Source organism: Amblyraja radiata, chromosome 9, assembly GCF_010909765.2.
Source record: "Amblyraja radiata isolate CabotCenter1 chromosome 9, sAmbRad1.1.pri, whole genome shotgun sequence".
NCBI lineage: Eukaryota > Metazoa > Chordata > Chondrichthyes > Rajiformes > Rajidae > Amblyraja > Amblyraja radiata.
In genome coordinates this window covers 46546304-46569312 of record NC_045964.1, presented here as the reverse complement: position 1 = coordinate 46569312, position 23009 = coordinate 46546304, and the positions used below count along the sequence as shown (strand labels likewise).

At 41.3% G+C, this 23009-nt stretch overlaps 1 protein-coding gene across 1 annotated transcript in view; it reads left to right on the top strand.

The window, feature by feature from the left end:
- The first annotated feature begins 6348 nt into the window (after window positions 1-6348).
- gng2 (G protein subunit gamma 2) overlaps window positions 6349-23009 on the top strand; it is a 54210-nt gene continuing 37549 nt past the window's right edge. The window contains exon 1 of the mRNA XM_033027330.1: window positions 6349-6951. The gene's annotated coding sequence lies outside the window, so the exon portion shown is untranslated. The remainder of the gene's footprint in view (window positions 6952-23009) is intronic.

Here is a 23009-nt window from a genome sequence, read left to right as displayed (position 1 = left end):
ACATAGTACATAGTACATAGTACATAGTACATAGTACATATAACATAGTACATAGTACATAGAACATAATACATAGAACATACTACATAGAACATAGTACATAGAACATAGTACATTGAACATAGAAGATAGAACCTAGTACATAGAACATAATACATAGAACATACTACATAGTACATAGTACATAGAACATTGTAGCAATGTTACAAAATTTAAAAAGTCTGCAATTTATCCCATCAGATAAAGCATAAAAAGAAGTTTAATTTGACACCTAATTCACTTTCATATCTCAAGTATTAAAAAGGTTATGGCCATTTTCATACTCGAAAATTAGCATCTTGTTCCCTATTGATTTTCTATTGACATAACACAAAAGCTGTGATCGAGGACAGTCAAAAGCTCATAACTTTCTTAAAAATTAAGAGAACTGAATGAAATTTTCAGTTATCATAGATTGAAGCATTCTGAAACCAATATAAAACAATCTTACTTGGATGACCTGAAATTAAAGCATAAAATTAGTTAGTTACCTAATTGTAGCTAATTACAAAATTGGCCGTTGTGACGGAAATAGTAATAAACAACCAGACTGCATTGAAAATTCAAAAATGTGATATTCTCAAGATCAGAACTTTAATATTATTGTATTATATGCTGTAAGTCCGTTATAGATAGGTAAATAATTTTTACCTAATAGTTACCTAATTGTAGCTAATTACAACATTAAATTACTAGATCTAAACATCTATCCATTTCTTAAGAAAATGTTAACATTTTTAAATAGCCTAAGTGTCCAAATAACATTCACACAAGAATTCACAATACACCACGATTTTTAAATCTCATTGTCATGAGTTTATAGGCCAAATGGAAGGAATTTAGTGTTTAATTCCCGTAAATTAATGGCCATTTTAATCATCTTGCAAGTGAGATTTTGTGGAATGAGATCGATTGGAACGTTGCGGTTTGCGGTGAATTTAAACCCCAGATCGGCAGGAAAAACACTGCCGGTTCGTATATTTACATAATCACATTTTCGCTGATGAAATTTTGATTAAAGTAATCCTAAGAAGCAGGTTTATATGTAAAATAAACGACTTGCCTTATGTTTTGTCCCCTACGGGAGATCCGTCCCGTTGTCGGCGTTGACGGCGTTAAAAGTCGCTTTTTATTTTACTCCAGCGATTAAATTGTCCCGAGTTTTTTTTTAATTCACAGAATGGCAGTCGGAACGATCAAATTTATGAAGTGACGTAAATTGAACTGAAGAGGCTATTACTGCATTAGATGCAGGGAAATGCCATATAAACTTGCATTAGGTAGTAGCCCGAGAAAATATATCTCCGACAGGCAGGAGAAAACGGCATTGTAATCCCGCCCTCCCCCTCAAAGGCGCCAAAGTCACGCACACGGCCAGTGACAGAACTGCAGTGCCGCTGAAGGTAAGTTTTGTAACATACCTAAACATAGTACATAGAACATAGTACGTAGAACATAGAACAGAGAACATAGAACATAGAACATAGAACATAGTACATAGAACATAGTACATAGAACATAGAACATAGAACATAGTACATAGAACATAGTATGTAGAACATAGTTGTGGAGTACACTGGAGACTGGGGATTGGAATGGTCAGGGCCAAGGGCAATGGGAGGAGGAGTGAGATTTGTGGGTGGGGTGGGCAATATCTTGGCTCAAGACCCCTGGAATATAGAAAAGTAAAGAGAACTTGTTGGGTCCACAACCCTGCACAGTTCTCATAGGAATGTGTTGAATGACAGTTACACCCCATGGTAGTTACTCACAGGTCTAGCTTTCTCTCAATGTATCAAATAGAAAGCTAGCTGTGGAATAACACCACTTGATGGGTGTCAGATGAGCTTGAAATGGTGTGAGATTCCTGATCAAATTTATGAAGTGACGTAAATTGAACTGAAGAGGCTATTACTGCATTAGATGCTGGGAAATGCCATTTTTCAACTGCACAGCACCGCAAGAAATGTAGCCCAGTCCATCACACAGACCAGACTCTCCACTATCAACTCCATCTACCCTTCACACTGCCTCTAGAAAGCAGCCAACATAATCAAGGACCTTTTTCCCCACAGTCATTCCCTCTTCTCCCCTCTTCCATCGGGTAGAAGATACTAAAGCTTGAAACCCCGGGGACCTTGCATTCTCTCTCTGTGTAACACGATATTCTGCACAGTGGTATTTTTCTCTTTGCCCTACCTGCTATTCTAGTGTATAGCTTGATTATACTTATGTAAAGCATGTTTTGACTGGAGAACACGTAAATGTAGCTTTTCACAGTATCTCGGTACTCATGCCAATAAAAAACCAATAGCAATATCAAATAGCATGGCACAAGCTGTCTTTCAGAGTTGATACTAAATGAAGACCTGATCTACTCTCTCTGATGGGGGAAAATAATTCCCATGAAACTATTTTGAAGAAAACTACTTAATTACCTCCTGTGACTTGGACAGTAATTATTTCCCTTTAACGCATACAAAAATAGAATATGTGTTAATTGGTGAATCTGTGGAATTCTCTGCCACAGAAGGTAGTTGAGGCCAGTTCATTGGCTATATTTAAAAGGAAGTTAGATGTGGCCCTTGTGGCTAAAGGGATCAGGGGGTTATGGAGAGAGGCAGGTGCAGGATACTGAGTTGGATGATCAGCCATGATCATATTGATTGGTGGTGCAGACTCGAAGGGCCGAATGGCCTACTCCTGCACCTATTTTCTATGTTTCTATGTTGTTTGCGGCAGCCTGATCTGAGCAAGTACGCAGTCACATCCCTTAAGGTCCTGTTCCACATGGCGATTTTTTTCGGCGTCTGCCGGCGTCATATCAGGGTCGCCAAAAGATTTTGAACATTTCAAAATCCAGCAGCGACCAAAAAAAATGTTGCGACACTTGAGGAAACACCATGCGTCAATACGTCATCACGCCGCTGCATGCCGCGTCACACCGCATCACGCTGCATCACACCTCGACTTTTTCGGTAACCTGATACGTCAATCAATGATGCTGGCTGGCAGTCGCCGAAAAAATCGCCAAGTGGGACAGGCCCTCTACACAGCAACAGTGTCCAGCCGACAAAAGTACATCATTAGATGTAAACGTCTAACGAGATGTTTTAAAGAGCTCTCCTGTGACCCACTGCCCCCTGAGGACAACTCTTCTTTCCACTCTTTCTGCAAAAATATGAGATATAAGCTTCAATGTTTTGTCATAACACCTTTCCTTTCAAATCCAGTGGAACATAAAGCATAGAACTGTACAACATAAAAACAGATCCTTGGCCCCACAATGTCTGTGCCAAATATAGTGCCAAAACTGATTCATATCTGCCTGCACATAAACCATATCCATCCATTCCCTGCATATCCATGTGCCTACCTAACATTGCTTAAATGCACAATCCAATCTGCCTCCACCACTACCTCCAGCAGTCGTTCCTGGCACCCACCACTCTCTGTGTGGAAATACTTGCCCGACACATTTCCTTTAAACTTTGCCCCTTTCACCTTAAAGCTTTGTCCTCTTGTATTCGTTAGTTCCAGCCTGGATAAAAGGTTCTGACTGTCTACCCTATCTATGCTCTCATAATTTTATACACGTCTTTCAGGTCTCCTCACAACTGCCAGCATTCCAGAGAAAACAATCAAAGTCTGTATGACCTCAACCTGTAGCTAATACCGGCTAAACCCAGCATCATCTGGCACATCAAAGTCTCCACATCCTGCCTGTAATGGGGTGATCAGAACTGCATGCATACAGTCATCAGTCTTTTTTTTCTTCTTTGTCTTATTGTTAATGTTAGATGTATGTTATAGTCTATTTTTAGTTGTGCATTATGTGGGGGGTGGGGGAAACTTTTTAAAATCTCTTTCTTCAACGGAGATGCAAACTTTTGTTCCTGTCGTATCTCCGTTCACGCTGCGGCCTAACATCGAGGAGCTGGCAGCTTCCAACTTGAATCGACGTTGAGGGCTCCGGTCGCAGAGCCTGTGGACTTACCAACGCAGAGCTGGCTGACTTTAGAGGCTGTGGTGGCGCTGCGGCTGTGACACGACTTCGGAGGCTTCGGCCGCGGGCCCTGTGGACTGTGGCATTGGGAGCTCGCAGATCCATGGTTGGTGACCGATTTTCGGGAGCTCCAGCAACAGCAGTTTCGTCCACGCAGAATCGTAAGGCTTGAATCGGCCCGTTCGCAGAGCCTTTCATCGCTCAGCGCAGCTTAAAATCGACCGCGTGATCTTTCATCGCCCGGAGGAGGTTCAATATCGGGAGCTTCGATCGCCTCAACTTTTTTTACCTTCCATCACAGTGAGATGGTGTATGAAGGAGAGTCACTGTGATGGATGTTTGTGTTAAATTGTGTTTAATTGTGTGTTTTGTTGCTTTCTCACTGTTCTGACTGCATGGCAACAACATTTTGTTCAAACTTGTTTTTGAATGACAAATAAAGAAATTCAATTCAATTCAATTCAATTCAATTCAATTCAATTCAATTCAATTCAAATATGGACCAAAGTTCTATCAAGCTACATATCAATACATCATGCTTGCTTTCATGGGAATGGTATTGAGTACAACAGTTGGGACATCGTGGTGCTGCTGTACAAGTCATTGTTGTAACCAGATCTGGAGTTCTGAACAGTTCTGGTCACCCAGGAAGGATGTCTTCAAGTCGGAAAGGGTGCAGAAGAGATTCACCAGGATGTCACCTGTGCTTGTGGGCTTGAGTTACAGGGAAAGGTTAGATAGCCTGGGACTCCTTGAAGCATAGGAGGCTGAGGGATAACCTTCAGTGTACAAGATCTTGAGCATGGATAAAGTGAAAACTCACAGGATATTTCCTAGGATGGAGAATTCTAAAACTCTAGGACATAGATTTAAGGTGATACGGGAGAGATTTATGAGTGATCTCGGGGGCAACCTTTTCACTCAGAGGGTAGGCTGTCAGAGGAAGCTATAGAATCAGATACAATTACAACTTTTCAAATTTATTTTGGACAAATATGACTCTCTGACTCTATTCCAAATATGTACCTCTGCTATAACAAACACAATTTTCTCAAGGGTAAAGCTCCAGCAACTATCAGGCTCAGCTCACTAACCTCAGCAACTATGATCTTCTATGGACCGTGTCTTTGGTCGCACTACGGACTTTGTTTTTGCAGCATTATGGTTACCTAGTATTACTGTTATATATTTATTGCATTTTTGATTATTATATGTGATCTGGATGTTATTGTATTTCGTGCCTGTTAAACTGCGGCAAGTAAGAATTTCACTTTTTCGATGTAGGTACATATGGCAATTAAATACTCATGAATCTTAACTCTTGCAAATGGGACAGATTACGAGAATGCAGTCAAAGCATCGGGAGAACTCTGTGTTCAATTTTGGTGTCAACTGTCCATTTGAACGGGTAGACAAGGTCTCAGTTTAATGTCTCATCTGAATGAAGGCACCTTCGAAAGAAAAGGACTGTGGGCAATGTTCTAAACTATTGACTGTTCATTGTATATTGATTGATATCTCATTATATTTTATTCATATATATTTTATTCATAGATAGGATGTAGGCTTCAGGATTCTATCTGTGATTCGACAACGTAAAACAATTCTGAGACAGAACTGCTTAAAAGTTTAATCAAGGTAGGGCGAGAGATGGAACTGTAACAGAGTTTGAAGTCATAGAGGGTCATAGAGTCACGGAGCTGTGTAGCACATAATTGGGCCCTGCAGCCATCCTTGTTCATGCCTACCAAGTAACCATACAGGGTTAGTCCCATTTGCCTCTATTTAGCCCATCTCCATCTAAACCCTTCCTATCCAAATATCTGTCCAAATGTCTTTTAAAAATCATAATTGTATCCACTTCTTTCACTTCCTCTGGCAGCTTATTCCAGATATGGTCTAGCCTCTGAGAGAAAAAGTTGCCTCTGTGCTTCCTCTTAAATATCTCTCCTCTCACCTTAAGCCTATGCCTTCTAGTCTTAGAATCCTCTACCCTGGGAAAAAGACTGTGAGTGTTCGCTTTATCCATGCCACTCACGATCTTATACACCTCCCGGGATGCAGGAAGAAAGAAAGGGATTCTGTTATTTTCCCTCTCTCTGGAAAGGATTAGACTCTGACTATTGAATGCTCTCTCTCTCTCTCTCTCTCTCTCTCTCTCCCCCCCTGTCTCCGCTGTACAACAACAGCAGTATTGCTACATTAACATAAACAACACAGGAAATCAGTCATTCACAGTTGCCATGGCAGCACCAGGGAAATCCATTTTATTACAGCCCACTGCGCCCCTCACACAAACACTGCACAGCCGAGAGGAGGATTGTTGAAGTGAGATTGGGTGTAGACAGGCACCAATGTACAATAGGTCTGGTTTTGCACATGGACTGCCTTTCCTGGGGTTGCTGGTCAGATCGCCTTAATTAGGAGACAACCCCTTCACAACAGCAGCTAACAGGAGGTGTAGATAGTCATCTGGGGTGGGTTTGTTGGTGGGCAGGAAGGGCGCAGATCCTCAGAATGTTTCCAACATGCTGCATGCTTAGCTTAAGACCAAATTTTGTTGGTTACTTCACGAGAAGCTCAGAAGTCAGCCAGTGAATTCCCCATTGAGTGCTGTAGGGTCTCTGTCGAGGAACACTGAGAGGTCGAGGGGGGAGGAGAGTGGCCAAGGCACACGGGGAGAGGGGCTGAATGAGGGAGAGAGCAGAGGGGGAAGTTACAACAGGCAGAAAGAGGAGGAAGTGAGAGATCTGCTGCTTCCTGTAGGCTGTGATGACTGAAGACAAAGCTGGGTGTGGACTGGTCTCCCAGGGTTGCTGGCTGTACAACTGCTGAGCTTGGATTCTCCCCCACAGTCCACCTATTTGACGAAAAGGAGACTGAATATCTTCAGTTCATCGTGAAAGGTAAATTTACCTTTTCCTTCACTGCTTTTAATGTTATACTGCAAAAAAAATCATTGATTGATCTAATTTTGTTTTAATGCACACTTGGCTTGTTAGATGAAATGACAAGATGTGTGCCTGTCATTCACAGTCCTGATATTATCAACATCTGTTAGGAATTATATCTGTGATAAATGTTCGTGAAACCCAGTGCCTTTAATCTGAAATCTTGTGGATAACACAATGTGTAGGCTGCCTCGTTTTTCTCACTGAGGATTGAATGATTTCACTGTAATTCATTTAGTCAGGTGGAGAATTTGAAACACATCATTTCATAATGCTTTTAAAATCTTGTGCTAAAGATCCCAGGCACAAACTATATTATTCTGTCAGCTACATACACCAGGGAGAAGGCTGCCGAATCTTTCTGTAAAAATATTTTTCATGGTCAAGTTCGCATTGATTATTATAAAACAATTCTCTAAACTAACAGTCAAAATACCCGAACAATAGAAGGTTGCATAGAATAAAATTGCATGTGCAATACTGAAATGACTTTTGAAAGCTGTTGAGACCACATTTCTGTTGAGAATGGCTGTATAGACCAGTGCTTTTTCATGATAGCAGAAAATATGCATGAGTGCGTCAGTCAGAAAGAAAAAAAGATAAGGATTTACTGCCCATTAATAGCATTTAATTAGGAACTATACATGCTATTTTTGCATACCGTTAAATCACATGACTTACTTACATTGTCGTTCCACCATTTTATTGAAGAAAATGTAGCTACTTCAAAATTCTTCTTAACTCAAATTGAATCGTGACTGCATTTTGTGTTGGCACCTTTTTAAATTCTAAAAGCATACGCCCTGTGATATGTTAGCAGTTCTAAGGAACAAATAGTTTTGAAATGAAACATAGAAACATAGAAATTAGGTGCAGGAGTAGGCCATTCGGCCCTTCGAGCCTGCACCGCCATTCAATATGATCATGGCTGATCATCCAACTCAGTATCCCGTACCTGCCTTCTCTCCATACCCTCTGATCCCCTTAGCCACAAGGGCCACATCTAACTCCCTCTTAAATATAGCCAATGAACTGACCTCGACTACCTTCTGTGGCAGAGAGTTCCAGAGATTCACCACTCTCTGTGTGAAAAAAGTTCTTCTCATCTCGGTTTTAAAGGATTTCCCCCTTATCCTTAAGCTGTGACCCCTTGTCCTGGACTTCCCCAACATCGGGAGCAATCTTCCTGCATCTAGCCTGTCCAACCCCTTAAGAATTTTATAAGTTTCTATAAGATCCCCTCTCAATCTCCTAAATTCTAGAGAGTATAAACCAAGTCTATCCAGTCTTTCTTCATAAGACAGTCCTGACATCCCAGGAATCAGTCTGGTGAACCTTCTCTGCACTCCCTCTGTGGCAATAATGTCCTTCCTCCGATTTGGAGACCAAAACTGTACGCAATACTCCAGGTGTGGTCTCACCAAGACCCTGTACAACTGCAGTAGAACCTCCCTGCTCCTATACTCAAATCCTTTTGCTATGAAAGCTAACATACCATTCGCTTTCTTCACTGCCTGCTGCACCTGCATGCCTACTTTCAATGACTGGTGTACCATGACACCCAGGTCTCGCTGCATCTCCCCTTTTCCTAGTCGGCCACCATTTAGATAATGGTCAAGTTTGCATTGATTATTGGGAAATATTGATCAATAAGCCAGTTCTGATTACTTGACTGGATTTGCACATCTAAAGTGCCCAATGAGGTGAATGCAATTTTTAAACATTGAATGGCAAATTCCATTGAACTGATGTGAAGAACGTTACCCAAATAATTGAATGAATTAACAGGAAGTATTGCAAACCAGCTAATTAATGAAGACTTCTGTTTTTAAATGGCTAATTGGCTTTTATCGTTTTAATCAATCCGTTCTATTTTCAAGTTTAATGTGCACCAGGGAATGTAACTGTTGCGCAAAGGGGAATCTTTTGGGAAATTATACACGGAAAAGACTCTGAGAGATAACAACCCATAGGAATTCATGTTGGGTCCTCCCAATCGGGTACAGAAATGGAACTGAAAGTCCAGTCGAATTTCAGGCTTACTCCAATCCATTAGATGAAGAGGTTACTGAAATTCACAGGCAGCTGACTTCAATAACATTGCAACTAGTCAGTTTAGTTTTGCCTACTGTCAGTCGTTACTTTCCTGATGATAGCTGGATTGGATTACCAAATCACCAACATGAGGCATTGATTTAATCCTACACGTCATATTGTTTGACTGAATTGTGAGTCCAACAATCGAGCTGAAGAGCTTCTTTCATTGCCACAAGAAGGCTAGGCTTGTTGTGGATATCCATCCGTGAATGCCTTTTCATTGTGCCACAATGGGTCATATTCTGCAGATAAATAAATGAGCCCCAAGTGTTTGCATTGAATCATAAACACCCACAATAGTCGATTTATACAAGTTCTAATGTTGCCTTTACACTGGATGAGGAGGGACCAACACACCACAGCACTGTGGAGACTGGCACCACCATATCTCATTGTTATCATCATTACCAGCTACAATGTAGTGATTGTGTAGAGTCAATAGTCATAGGCATCCAGGGACAAGGTGGGCATAACAGCATGTGACAGTTTTGGACAAATCAAATCTACTTTAGTTCAGGACACAAAGTGCTGGGGTAACTTAGTTTAGAGAGACAGCATGTAATCCCACTTTCACAGGCACTCCCTACATACCAAGGGCAATGCACAAAGGCCACTTAATCTACAAACCCGCATGTCTTTGGGATGTGGGATGAAACCGGAATAACCTGAGGAAACCCACGCAGTCACAGGGAGAACGTGCAAGCTCCACAAAGAGAGCAGCTGAGGTCTGGGGTCTCTTGCACTGTGAGGCAGCAGCTCTACCAGTGCCTCCCTCAACCCTGTATGTAAAACAAATATGTGTAAAATACAGGAGTCAAAATTAGCTTTCATACATGAATTAAGATATTACTGTGATATAACTAGACATGTTACAATGTTACTCCTGTAATAGTTGCTGGCTAACTAGGAGCAATATTTCAGAACATTAGGCTGACATCATTTTAAGGTCTTACCTACAGGAATAATCAGAAATTCATTGCACGAAAGTGCCTGTTCAGTGCCTGAAAAAATATGATATTTAATGATTTTATCAACACACAAGAAAATGATTTAGGCAGCAGAGAAAAAAGTGAAAATGTTCTTTTGGTCATAGGTTTGTTCCATTTGAATCTTGTTCAGGTCAAAAATGTCTCCATTGGTGGTTTTTCTTCGACTGCAGATCAACTCTGGAAAAATCTTTATTTTGGGGGCTAAATGTGAGGATTTAATGTTGGACTTTGGGAAGAGAGTGGGATTGTGATGACAAGGGCAGTGATTAAGCAATTGTGAAGATCAGATGAAGTAAGTTGATGGCTTTGTGGAGAGACACCCACTCTTCCTGGTTCCACAAGCTGTACAATCAACGTGTAGGAAGAAACTGCAGATGCTGGTTTACACCGAAGATAGACACAAAATGCTGGAGTAACTCAGTGGGTTATGCAGAATCTTTGGAGAGGTGGAATGGGTGACGTTTTGGGTCGGGCCCTTCTTCAGACTGAGAGTCAGGGGAGAGGGAGTCTAGAGATATGGAAGGATAAGGTGTGAAAACGACAGAACAAAGCAGTGGATCATCTGAAACAAATCATCATCTGCTTTGATCTGTCGATTTCACATCATACCCATCCATATCTCTAGACACTCTCCCTTGACCCTCAGTCTAAAGAAGGGTCTCGACCCAAAACGTCACCCATTCCTTCTCTCCAGAGATGCTGCCTGTCCCGCTGAGTTACTCTGGCATTTTGTGTCTATCTTAGAAATACAATCAAGTTTCACCCATCCAGACATTTGTTTTCACTTCTACATACTCCTACATACATGACAGTTTAGAACAGTTTAGATTTGTCCATGTTGTTATGCCCAAATTGTTCCTGAATGTCTTGATTCTACACAATCTTGGCTTCCAGGGATCAGAAATAAAACACCCATTTACAATAATTTCTTCCTCTCAGCTTCCACATCCCAACTTCCTGACCATAGTTGTGCTGAGTTCTCAATTATCAGCAGTCTTTAAATAATTGCAGCCACTGTGGGGGAGTTTCAGTTCATGTTTTCAGATTCAAGATCTCCTGTTTTGTCAGGGTAATAGAGGATGTTAATGGTATTATGATTGGGTAACTTGAATTAAATGTTCTCAGTTTAAGCAAAGCACGATTACTCAGTTTTTTAGAGGCGTTATTTCAGGAACAGCTGATGTTGAAAATATTTGAGTTATTACTGTCACTAATGAAGCAATAGTTTAGTTTAGTTTAGTGATAGAGCGCAGAAACAGGCCCTTCGGCCCACCAAGTCCACACTGACCAGCGACCGCACCTTAACACTATCCTACATACACTAGGAATAATTTACATGTATACCTACAAACCTGTACGGCTTTGGCGGGTAGGAGGAAACCGAAGCACTCAGAGAAAACCCACGCGGCCACGGGGAGAACGTACAAGCTCCGTACAGACAGCATCCGTAGTCGGAATCGAACCCAGGTCTCTGGCGTTCTAAGCGCTGTAAGGCAGCAACTCTACTGCTGCGCCATCGTGAGATATGTTACAACGGTAGAAATCCTGCAAAAGTTGCTGACTAACTTGGAGCAATGTTTCAGAACATTAGGCTGAAATTACTTTAAGGTCTTGCACAGGAATAATCTGAAATTAATTACAATAAAAGTGCCTGGTGCAGTGCCTGATAAAAATATGATATTTAATTAATCTATCAACGCACAAGAAAATGAATCTGGCAGCAGAACAAAAAGTGAAAAAGTTTGACTGGTTTTAGATATGTTGTTCCACTTGAATCTTGTGGAATTGAATGAGTAGAATGATGTTCACATTTTAGTAGAATTTTAAAACGTGCATAGAAATAGACAAATGATGAACTCCAGGTATTTTGTATTTTAGACATATAATGCGGTTTGTAAATTATACTACTGGGAGCTAGAAAGTTCCACTATGTGGACATAGTTTCATAGTTTATCGACCAGTATTGTCGAGATCCACTCAGCAAAGGTCAGTAGGCTGCTTGCACAAGTTAAACTGCACCTCAGACAATTAGAAGCCAGAAAGCTGGATGCAGAAAAGTTCTGAGCTGGACAGTAACCCTAGATGATCAGGCTTAGGTGTAAGGTGAGAAGGGAAAGATTTAATAGGAACCTGAGGGAGTAATGTTTTTCACATAGAGGACGGTTGGCATATGGAACAAGTAGCCAGAGGAGATAGTTGAGACAGGTACAATAATAACGTTTGAAAGGCATTTGGACAGGTAGATGGGAAAGGTTCAGAGGGACACAAAAATGCTGGAGAAACTCAGCGGGTGCAGCAGCATCTATGGAGCGAAGGAAATAGGTCCTATTTCCTTCGCTCCATAGATGCTGCTGCACCCGCTGAGTTTCTCCAGCATTTTTGTGTACCTTCGATTTTCCAGCATCTGCAGTTCCTTCTTGAACACAAGGCTCAGAGGGATATGGGCTCGATGAGTTGGGCTGAAGGGTTGTTTGTTTTTGTATGACTTTCAATAATCAGGCTGGTGTTGTAGTAATCAGGAACAAGGTGCAACATGAATGTTGTTCTAATAAGTCATTACTGACTGCTGAGCTGGAAATATAGATTAATTATTACTGATTTAGTGTCAACCAACTAGTTGAAATACTGTTTCTAACAACATACCCTATTCTGCATGGGGACTTTGTGTGGGGTGGGGTTCTGACACTGCGCTTGTACAATAAGTGATACCAGTTCAGCTGCACACTTTTCACAATTTACATTTACATTTTATTCAGTGCTCAATCCTATTATTGTTGTTGTACATGTGGGCACATCAGCATATGCCCCAATCAAAGCTGGACCTGATCAATACTTACAAACAGTTACATGTGTGTTTCAAATATGCCAGATTTATGGATGTAGATACAAGGAACTGCAGATGCTGGTTTACCAATAACCACACCAAGTGCTGGAGTAACTCAGCAGATCAGGCAGCATCTCGAGAGAACATGGATAGACGACATTTCAGGTTTGAAGAAGGTTCCCAACTCGAAACATTGTCTGCCCATGTTCTCCAGAGGTGCTGCCTGACCCATTGTGTTACTCCAGCACTTTGTATTTTTTAATACCCGGATGTAACCCCTTTCCTCCACTTCATTGTTCCATTGGAAATGTGTTGTACAACTGGAAAGCTTCTAAATTCAATAAATGATTTAGGCAAGTACTTAAAGATGATTCCTCTTTCATTGGATAACGGTGCTAATAAACGTATTGTGTCTGCCTGAATAAACTGTGTGAAGGTGGTGATGGCAAAGTGTTTAGCTCATGGTGGTTGAACAGAGGAGTGACTTCATTCAAGCTCTGGCTGAAGGTTGTTCTCACGCAGGCTACAAGAAGGTACACAAGAACTCTTGCAGTGACAGGCCTTTTGATTTTCTTTCCCTCCCTACTGGGGACTGCGAATCCCAGTATGTGTGGAAGAGATCATAAGCTTGCCTTCTGTGTCACCAGCTCAGCGGCAACATTTTTTAACATCTTGATTTCTAGGAGGAATATGTTTGCACAAGAAGAAATTTTAGCTTTCAATAAAGTTCCAGCTGCCAGTGAGAAATATTGAGAAGCAAATCCTCCCTCCAGCTGACAGGTGCCATGACTAAGCAGCATACATCCTCTATTGAAAACCTGGTGACTGCAAGTGCAAGTATACCATCGGTTGACAATATACCATCCTCTCCCATCCTCAGCTTCACGTGGGGAGAAGTAGGGATCATGCCAGGATTAGTTAGACCCCCCTCACTCTTTATAAAATTGGAATTGAATAAGAGCAGACAAATGTTAGAGGCAGTATTTTTCTCTGACCCAAAGAATGATAATTTCAATTGTGTTATTTGGTTTATTGTTAAATGTAATTTTGCACGTAATAACAAGGCAATAGAAGCTTTCAACAATCATCACATTGATTGTGGTTTAGAACTCTGAAGAAGGGTCCCGAAATGAAACGTTGTCTGTCCATTCCCTCCACAGATGCTGCCTGAGTATCTGTAGAACTTTGTGCTTTGCTCAAGATTTCAGCAATTGCAATCTCTTGTATCATGTGTTGGGGTTACTTAAGCCTATTTTGGATGAACTGTGAACTATTATTTGGAATTGTTATACTGTGGAGAATGCTCACTGGTTGGTTGTGGAGAGTCAAGAGCGTTTTCTGCCAGGTAATGCCGATAATGCAACGATGAAATTCTTACTTGTTGCAGCTTATCAGGCCTATAAATGCAATAACACAGATAATTATTCAATAACCAATAATACAACATTTTTTTATAATGGTAATTCTGGATAACCATAATAGTCATAGAACCAAAGACACGGTCAATTGAAAATTATAGTCGCTGAGGTTACGGTGCAGTTTTTAAGAGCCTGATCACTGATGGGAAGAAGCTGTTCTTGAATCTTAAGGTCATGATTTTTAGGCTCCTGTACCACCTTCCCGCTGATAGTAGTGAGAAAGTGCCCTGGGTGGTGTGGGTCTTTGATGATATTGGCTGCCTTTTTGAGGCAGTGCCTCCTGTAGACCACTTTGATGGTGGGGAGGTCAGTACCTGTGATAATGTTTATCACTAGAATGAAAGCACTGTGACTCCCAAGATATCTTTCACTTTTCATTTCATCTTTCATTTCATCTCACCTCTTTTTGGAAACAATTTGATTTTTTTAATTGAATGAAATAATTCTGAAATGTTCCCAAAAAACTATTTAGTTATTTGTTTCAGTGCCCTGTGTCGCTATGTGTTTCAGTCTTGGTCCAATTGTAAATGTTGCAACAGGAAATCACAAAATTCACTAAAAATAAGAAATCCAGAACATTTCCTTTGCCATCAGCCCACTGTTATTTACACCAGGACCCAGGCACAAATCACACATCATTTATGATAGATTTAAAAATTGAAACATCAGTCTCTGGAATATAATAGGCTTACAATAGTTTCCATTAATGTGAAAAGGGTGTTATTATTACACGAATGGAATGCTGTTCCATTTTGCTGACCATCTTCTGTGGCTTATTAAATGTCTGAATGCTTTTCCTTGACAAATGAAGATCATAGTTGATGAGGCCCAGCACATAGATGCAACCATTAACAAAGCTCATCAATGCTTCTACTTCCTTAGACGATTGAGGAGATTTGGTATGATGACAAATACTCAATCAAACTTCTACAGGTATACAACAGGGAGCATACTGACCAGTTGCATCACATCCTGGCTCAACATTGTCACTGCCCAGGAATGAAGGAGATGACAGAGAGTGGTGGACATTACCTTGTCCATCACAGGTACAGACCTCCCCACCATTGAAGGGGTCTACTCGACACGCTGCCTCAAAAATGCAGCTAATATCATCAAAGACCCACATACCCTGGCCATGCTCTCATCTCACTACTATCCTTGGGAAGAAGGTAGAGGAAAAAGCCTGTAAACCATGACCTCCAGGTTCAAGAACAGCTTCTTCCCAGCAGCCATCACTGCACACTGAACACTGCACAACACTAACCTTATCAACTATGATCGTCTATGGGCTGACGTTAGTTGCACTATGGTCTTCAGATTTGCAGTATCATGGTTACCTAGTATTACAGTTAATAATTATTGTGTTCTTGATTATTATATGTTTATCTGGATGTTATTGCATTAACAGGCCTGTTAAGCTGTAGCAAGTAAGACCGTCATTATTCTGGTGTCGATACATATGACAAGTGAATCTCCACTGTACAAGTGCAGCTCCACAATAATTGCAACACCTAATGTCCTTGCATTGAGCTGAACAGATAACCACTCAACCTACAAGCAGCAGAATTCAGCACTTTTATGTTTTTGGATTAGGTTATATCCACTTACACAGGAAAATATTGAATCCTTTTTATAGTCACGCCTCAATGAAAAGCCTGAAGTGGGGCTGGAAAATCTAAAATTCCACACCGACCCTTTTTAATTGAAGATATTCTGTTTTTTATGGAAAGTGTTTACATTCAAATGAAGAAACCATTTCTCCACAGATTCGAAACATTACCGATCCATGTTCTGCAGAGATGCTGCCTGACCCAATGAGTTACTCCATCACTTTGTGTCTTTATTTATAAACCAGCATCCGTAGTTGCTGGTAGACAAAAATGCTGGAGAAACTCAGCGGGTGAGGCAGCATCGATGGAGCGAAGGAAATAGACAACGTCTCGGGCCGAAACCCTTCTTCAGACCTTGTGTCTCCCCTGACCAATACTTATGTTGACTGATACTGATCAAAAAAACATTATCTTCACAATTATACACCGCCCCAACCCTATTATAATTTAACACAGTCAATAGGAAAAGCAAGCAGCAACCTTCTATGTATATAATTGAGTATGATTATTGTTTAATTAGTACTTAATTATCTAATCACAGCATGTAATGGAGGAATGGGGAATTAATTCAAGCAATCAGTACCCCAGTGAATATTCTTCACAGGTGTTCGTCTCATCTTATTTCCAACAACTAAAAACAATCCTCACACAATTCCCTAAGGTCGCCATCAGCAGTTGGTGAGATTTCAGACTCAAGCAGTTTTAGCAATCTGTTATGGCAAAGTTCAATGATGGCATTACTTGTTAAAAGGTAAGAAGTTGGGCGTTTTCATTAGATGATGGTTGTGTTTGTGCTCATGTTTTACACCCAATCTGCTCCTTTTTCAAACAACAACACTTTTAGATTTCAGCTTCCTTTTCCTGTCATGTCATTAAAAAAAAAAAGCCACACAGATAAACTCAGTTCCCAGACGTTGGATGTAGCCTGCACCGAGAGAGGATTGGTACGTACCGATCACCAAACAGCACAAGCTCAAATGAAAGGCTATTCCATTGAAATGCAAATATTTTTAATCTACCTTTTGGCAGAAAATCATGAGTGTGTAAAATCATGAGAGGAGTAGATTGGGTAGATACACAGTCTCTTGCCCAGAGTATGTGAATCGTGGATCAGACATGGGTTTAAGGTGAAGGGGAAAAGATTTATTAGGAATCAGAGAGGTAACTTTTTCACACAAAGGGTGGTGGGTGTATGGAACAAGCTGCCAGAGAGGTAGTTGAGGCTGGGATTATCCCAATGTTTAAGAAACAGGTAGACCGGTACATGGATAGGACAGGTTTGGAGGGGTATGGGCTAAACTCAGGCAGGTGGGACTAGTGTGGCTGGAACCTGTTGGCTGGTGTGGGCATGTTTGGCCCATCAAGTCTTCACTGGCTATCAGAGCATTTCTAATTAGTCCAAAGCCCACCCTTTCTCACATGTCCATTAATTCTACTGCTATCCTCCTGCCATCCACCTGCACTTGGGGCAATTTCCATAGGCCCAAAAACCTTTTAACCTGTCATCTTTAGGTTGCAAAGAGCGAAAACCATGTGGCCACAAGGAGAATGTGCAAACTCCACACCGACAAATCTGGTGGTCAGGATTGAACCCAGATCACTGGAGTTCTGTGTTAAATTGTATCCCTGTGTTTAGATTTTAAGATGGAGTTGTAGAGTCGTACTACATGGTAACAGGACCTTTGGCCCAACTCATCCATGCCGACCAGGATGCCTATCTAAGCTCATCCCATTTACCTGCATTTAGCCCTTATCCCTCTAAACCTTTCCTATCTGTGTACCTGTCCAAATTTATTTTAAATTGTATCTGCCTGAACCACTTCCTCTGGCAGCTCAATCCATATATCCACCTCCCTCTGAGTGAAAATGTTGCGTCAAGTTCCATTAAATCTTTCCCCTCTCACCTTAAACCTATGCCCTCTAGTTATTGTTTCCACTATCCTGGGAAAACGACTGTGTATTGACCCTATCTATTCCCCTCATTATTTGATAAGCTTTATAACATCAGCCCGCAGCCCCCTACGCACCAAGAAATGAAGACCTAGCCTACCCAACCTCGGCCTATTGCTCATCCCTTGAGCCCTGGCAACATCCTTGTAAATGATTTTGCGCAAGTTAGTTTGCAATTACAATCTTTTTTTGATAATTTAGAAATCATCAAGAGATTTGACAGTGGCATGGCTGATAGGGCTGCTGCCTCACAATGCCAGAGTCCCGGATTCGACCCTGACCTCGGGAGCTGTCTGTGTGGATTTGCACGTTCTCTCTGTGAGCACGTGGGTTTCTTTTGGGTGCACCATTTTTCTTCTACATCCTGTATTTGTGTGGGATTGTAAATTAATTGGCCTCTGTAAACTGCTGCAAAGATGTAGGGAGGGGGTGCAAAAATGCCACAAAATAACAGAGAACTTTGTGTGTGTGTGTGTGTGTGTGTGGGTGAATGATGGTCGGCGTAGACTCTTTTTGCTGAGGGGTCTGTTTCCATAAGCTATGTTATGGTTCAATTCACCCCTATCCCATTGAGGCCATTGAACCGTGTCCAAGGAACTGATGCACTGCAATGTGTTACATTGGTGAGAATTATATTCTGCATCTTCTGCTATCTATTGTACTTTAGTTTGAACTGAATGTATCTATGTACAGTATATCTGATCTATTTGGGTAGCATGCAAAAGAAAGCTTTTCACTGTACCTCAGTATGTGTGACAAAAATAAACCTAAATACAACCTAAATCTAAATCATGCTGTATCTCTAGAGTTAACTAAACTCTGGATGCAATATTTCAGGCTGAAAATGGACATTCTGTGAGGCCATACATTACACAGCAGCATGTCTGTGTTTACTGAAACTGGCTACTAATGGTGCCATCTAGGACCTACATTTTTCACTCACCATTAAATGAAAAACAAACTCTGCAGCATGTTGGCAATGAGACACCGGTGAAAGGGTTCTCACTGGATACAGGTATAACTGGCATTTTTCTGAGCTCCTTACCGGGGCTCTGTGCATGTGGGTACCCAGCCACAGCAGAGTGGTGCTTTCCACTATCTTCCCTTTTTTTCTGGTGTTTATGTGGCAGTTTTGTGTGCTGCTGCAATGTGGCTGTCATAAAGAATGTTCTTTATGGGGTGACTCACTTCCCAGAAACACAGCAACTGTGAATTCTGCACTGAAAAAAAAGCACTTAAAATCTTTGCAAATGATTCACTTCAAATTCATCTTTATGATTTTATTTAGGGGGTTTCTCCCACATTCCCACTGTTTTTGCTGGTCAACAAATTAGACACTAGCCTTACATGCAGTAAAATGGAGACACAATGAACTGCAGAAGCTGGAATCTTGTGGAGGGAATGAACAGACAACGTTTCGGGTCAGGACACTTCTTCAGGCTAAATATGTAAGAAGGAACTGCAGATGCTGGTTTAAACTGAAGATAGACCGTCTGAAGAAGGGTCTCGACCCGAAACGTCACCCATTCCTTCTCTCCAGAGATGCTGCCTGTCCCGCTAAGTTACTCCAGCTTTTTGTGTCTCCCTTCTTCAGACTGATGGATAAGGGGTGAGAAAGCTGAAAAAGAAAGGAGGAGGTGGGACAAAGCCTGTATAGGTGAGGGAGGGGTGGCAAATGCATGGGGAAAGTGACAAAGGCTAGAGGTGAAATGGGGACAGAAGGGTTTTAGATAAACATAGACATAGAAACATAGAAAATAGGTGCAGGAGTAGGCCATTCGGCCGTTCAAGCCTGCACCGCCATTCAACATGGTCATGGCTGATCATCCAACTCAGTATCCCGTACCTGCCTTCTCTCCATACCCCCTGATCCCTTTAGCCACAAGGGCCACATCTAACTCCCTCTTAAATATAAGGAGAGAAGAGTAGTGAAATGTAAAGCTGGAAGGAGTGTTATGGGTGAAAGAAGATAGGGGGAGAGGGGAAAGACTAGGGGAATAAAAGGGAAATCCGAAAAGGAGATAAGCCTACGGAGGAGGGGAAAGGAGCAGGGAGGCTGGGTGATGGGGTGAGATACATGTGTGTACTGTGGTGGGGTGGTCAGTGGAAAGAGAAGGGGGGGGGGGAGGTATGACAATATTCGAGTGTCTGTTTAGTGCAACAAAAAGAACAAACTTTCATTTCTAGACATTTATTTGTGAATTCAATCCTTTGTTGAAGTGACAGTAAGAAAGTTACAGACTGACTAATCCAGTTTTGTATATGAGAACTTGAATCTCCTCCACTGTATGCAGACTTGGTAGCACATTGATGAAACGGTGACGAACATAAGCTCTGCACTGTAATGGGTGTGGTGCTGAGCGCCTTTCTCCCCTCTGTAAAATCTGCCAGCTAGATTGTGAAACCATTGTTATCTCATGATGTTCAACAGAAATGCATTGCAACATGCTTTTATTTACATTGCTTGTACCCAGGCAGATCTTAATCATAGTGTGTTTGCTGTGCTGAAAGGATTAGTTAAGATTCTGTTGCATCTATAAGAGGATATGTCTGTGAAAATTATACTTATCAATTTAGTTTAATTCAGTAGATGACCTTTAAAGTCACCGCAGGCTGCACCTGAATTCACTTACATTTGTATCTCTAAACTAACTAAACTGCGATAGTAACTTCCTGTCAGTGATGGAAGCGTGCAACTAAACTATCAAGTGACCTTGTTCGTTCTAAAGTCCTCGTAAAAGGAAGTGTCCGTTTTTGCAGTGAGTTCAAGAGTCACGAGTATTTAATTGTCAAAGGTACCAGCAATGGAACTATGAAATGCTTATTCGCTTCAGTAAGCCTGTAAATGCAAGCCTGTAAATGCAATAACATTCAGATAATAAATATATAATAATCAACAATAAAATAAATGAATAACTGTCATACTAGGTAACCATAACAGTGCAACAATCAATGTCCGTAGTGCAACTAAAGGCACAGTCTAACGAAGATCATAGTTGCTGAAGTTAGTGTTGTGCAGTGTTCAGGAGTGTACAGGCAGTGTACAGCCTAAAACCCCTGTTCCACGGTACGAGTTCATTCCAAGAGCTCTCCCCGAGTTTGCCCTGATTCGAACTCGGAGATTTACGATAATGGCCACTCGTCAGTAATCCAGGCTCTCGTGGACATTTTTCATCATGTTGAAAAATCTTCACGAGTCTTCCCAAGCTTACCTGCCCTTAACGAGTCTTCCCGAGTACCTGCCGTTAGCGCTAAGAGACGTCCCCGAGCTCCGAAGTACCCGCTACGTTCATTCTCCGTGCTTACCACGAGTTTGATTTTTTTTAAACTTGGGAGAGCTCTTGGAATGAACTCGTACCGTGGGACAGGGCTATAACAATAGTTGTAGATGCGAAGAAGCTGTTCTTGAACCTGGAGGTCATGTTTTTTCAGGCTCCATTCCTTTCTTCCCAATGAGAGTAGAGAGATGAGAGTGTGGCATGGGACTTTGATATCGGCTGCTTTTTTGAGGCATCACCTTTCAATACCTTCGATATGTTGTAGTACTGACACGTTTAATCTGGTTACACATTGGAGAGCATGGGATCTCTGCATGCAAGTGGAATGTTTGGCTTGTGCAATGCACTGTCAGCATGCACAGAATTGTCAGTAGAAAAATATATTTCACTGGTGAAAAAGTTACACTGAGATACAAACATTGTGGGGAGCCAATTGAACCAGATGGAGAAATCCATACACATGACAGACCTCACATGCCACAATATCGTAGGCAAGTCAATAATTTACCTTCAGTATCATGAGGTTCAATACTGTGACAGTATCTTATAAGGAGTTTATATCAAATGCCTTTTCTCGAGTTTAGAGAGAGCTTTTGAAGAGCTTAGAAATCAGAGTAAATCAGGATCAATCAAGCCCAGCAGAGACCCCTTACAAATCCATGCAGGGTCTTCCTGAACAATCAAGAATTTTAAAAAAGTTGGGCAGTGAACGTGGACAAAAACAGGGTTAATATTTTAGGAGGACCCTTGTCAGAACTTTGGACGTGAAGCATTATCTGTGTCTCTCTGATGCTGCCTGATTTTTCATTTCTAATTTCCAAAACCTGCAGTTTTTGGATTTGCAAACTTTGCAATCGCACAGTAAGTGGCTGGAGTCTGGAATGTGCTGTCTAAGAAGATGGTGGAAGCAGATACTCTAATGATATTTACAAGGCATCTGGACAAATATTGGAATTGGCTTAAAATATTGGAATTGGCTTATTGTCATATATACTGAGATACAGTGAAAAGGTTTGTTTGTGTGCTGTCCAGTCAAATCTTAATATACATGAGTACAATCAAGCCATACACAAATGACACAGGTAGTGCAAGGAGAAAAATACCAGGGTGCAGAATATAGTGTTACAGCATTGTACCATTACAGACACAGGGAAAATGTCAAAGGTCTGCTATGAAGTGAGTTGGCAGATCAGGACTACACCTAAGGGTATGAGAGGACTATTCAGTCGTCTAATAATGTTGGGGAAGAAGCTGTTCCTCAATCTGGTGGTACAAATGTTTTCAAGCTTTTGTATCTTCTGCCTGATGGGAGAGGAGAGAAGAGGGAATAATTGAGGTGAAAAAGGTCCTCGATTGTATTGGCTGCTTTCCCGAGGCAGCGTGAAGTATAGGTGGAGTGGATGGTGGGGAGGTTGGGTTGCGTGGCAGATTGGCCTACATCCACAAGCCTGCAATTTCTTGTGGTCTTGGCAGAACTGTTGCCAAACCAAGCAGTGATGCATCCCGATAGAATGCTTTCTATTTGAAAAGTATTTGAATTGCCAAAGAATAGAAGGCTATGAACCTAATGCAGGGAAATGGATAACAGTGTAAATGGGTACTAAGGAGCATGGACAAGGTGGCTGAAGGACCTGTTCATCTGCTATACATCCCCATGTCTCCATGCCCAATCCAAATCTGAAAGTTCTTGGGTCACTTGACTGGCAGAAATATTTTATTATCAGCTGACCAAAACAACTTTGTATCTTCACTTCCATATCAAATTATATATAATGTGTTCATCATTGTCATAGTCATAGAATCACAGAGCACAGAAATAGGCCCTTCAGCCCAACGTGCCCATGCCA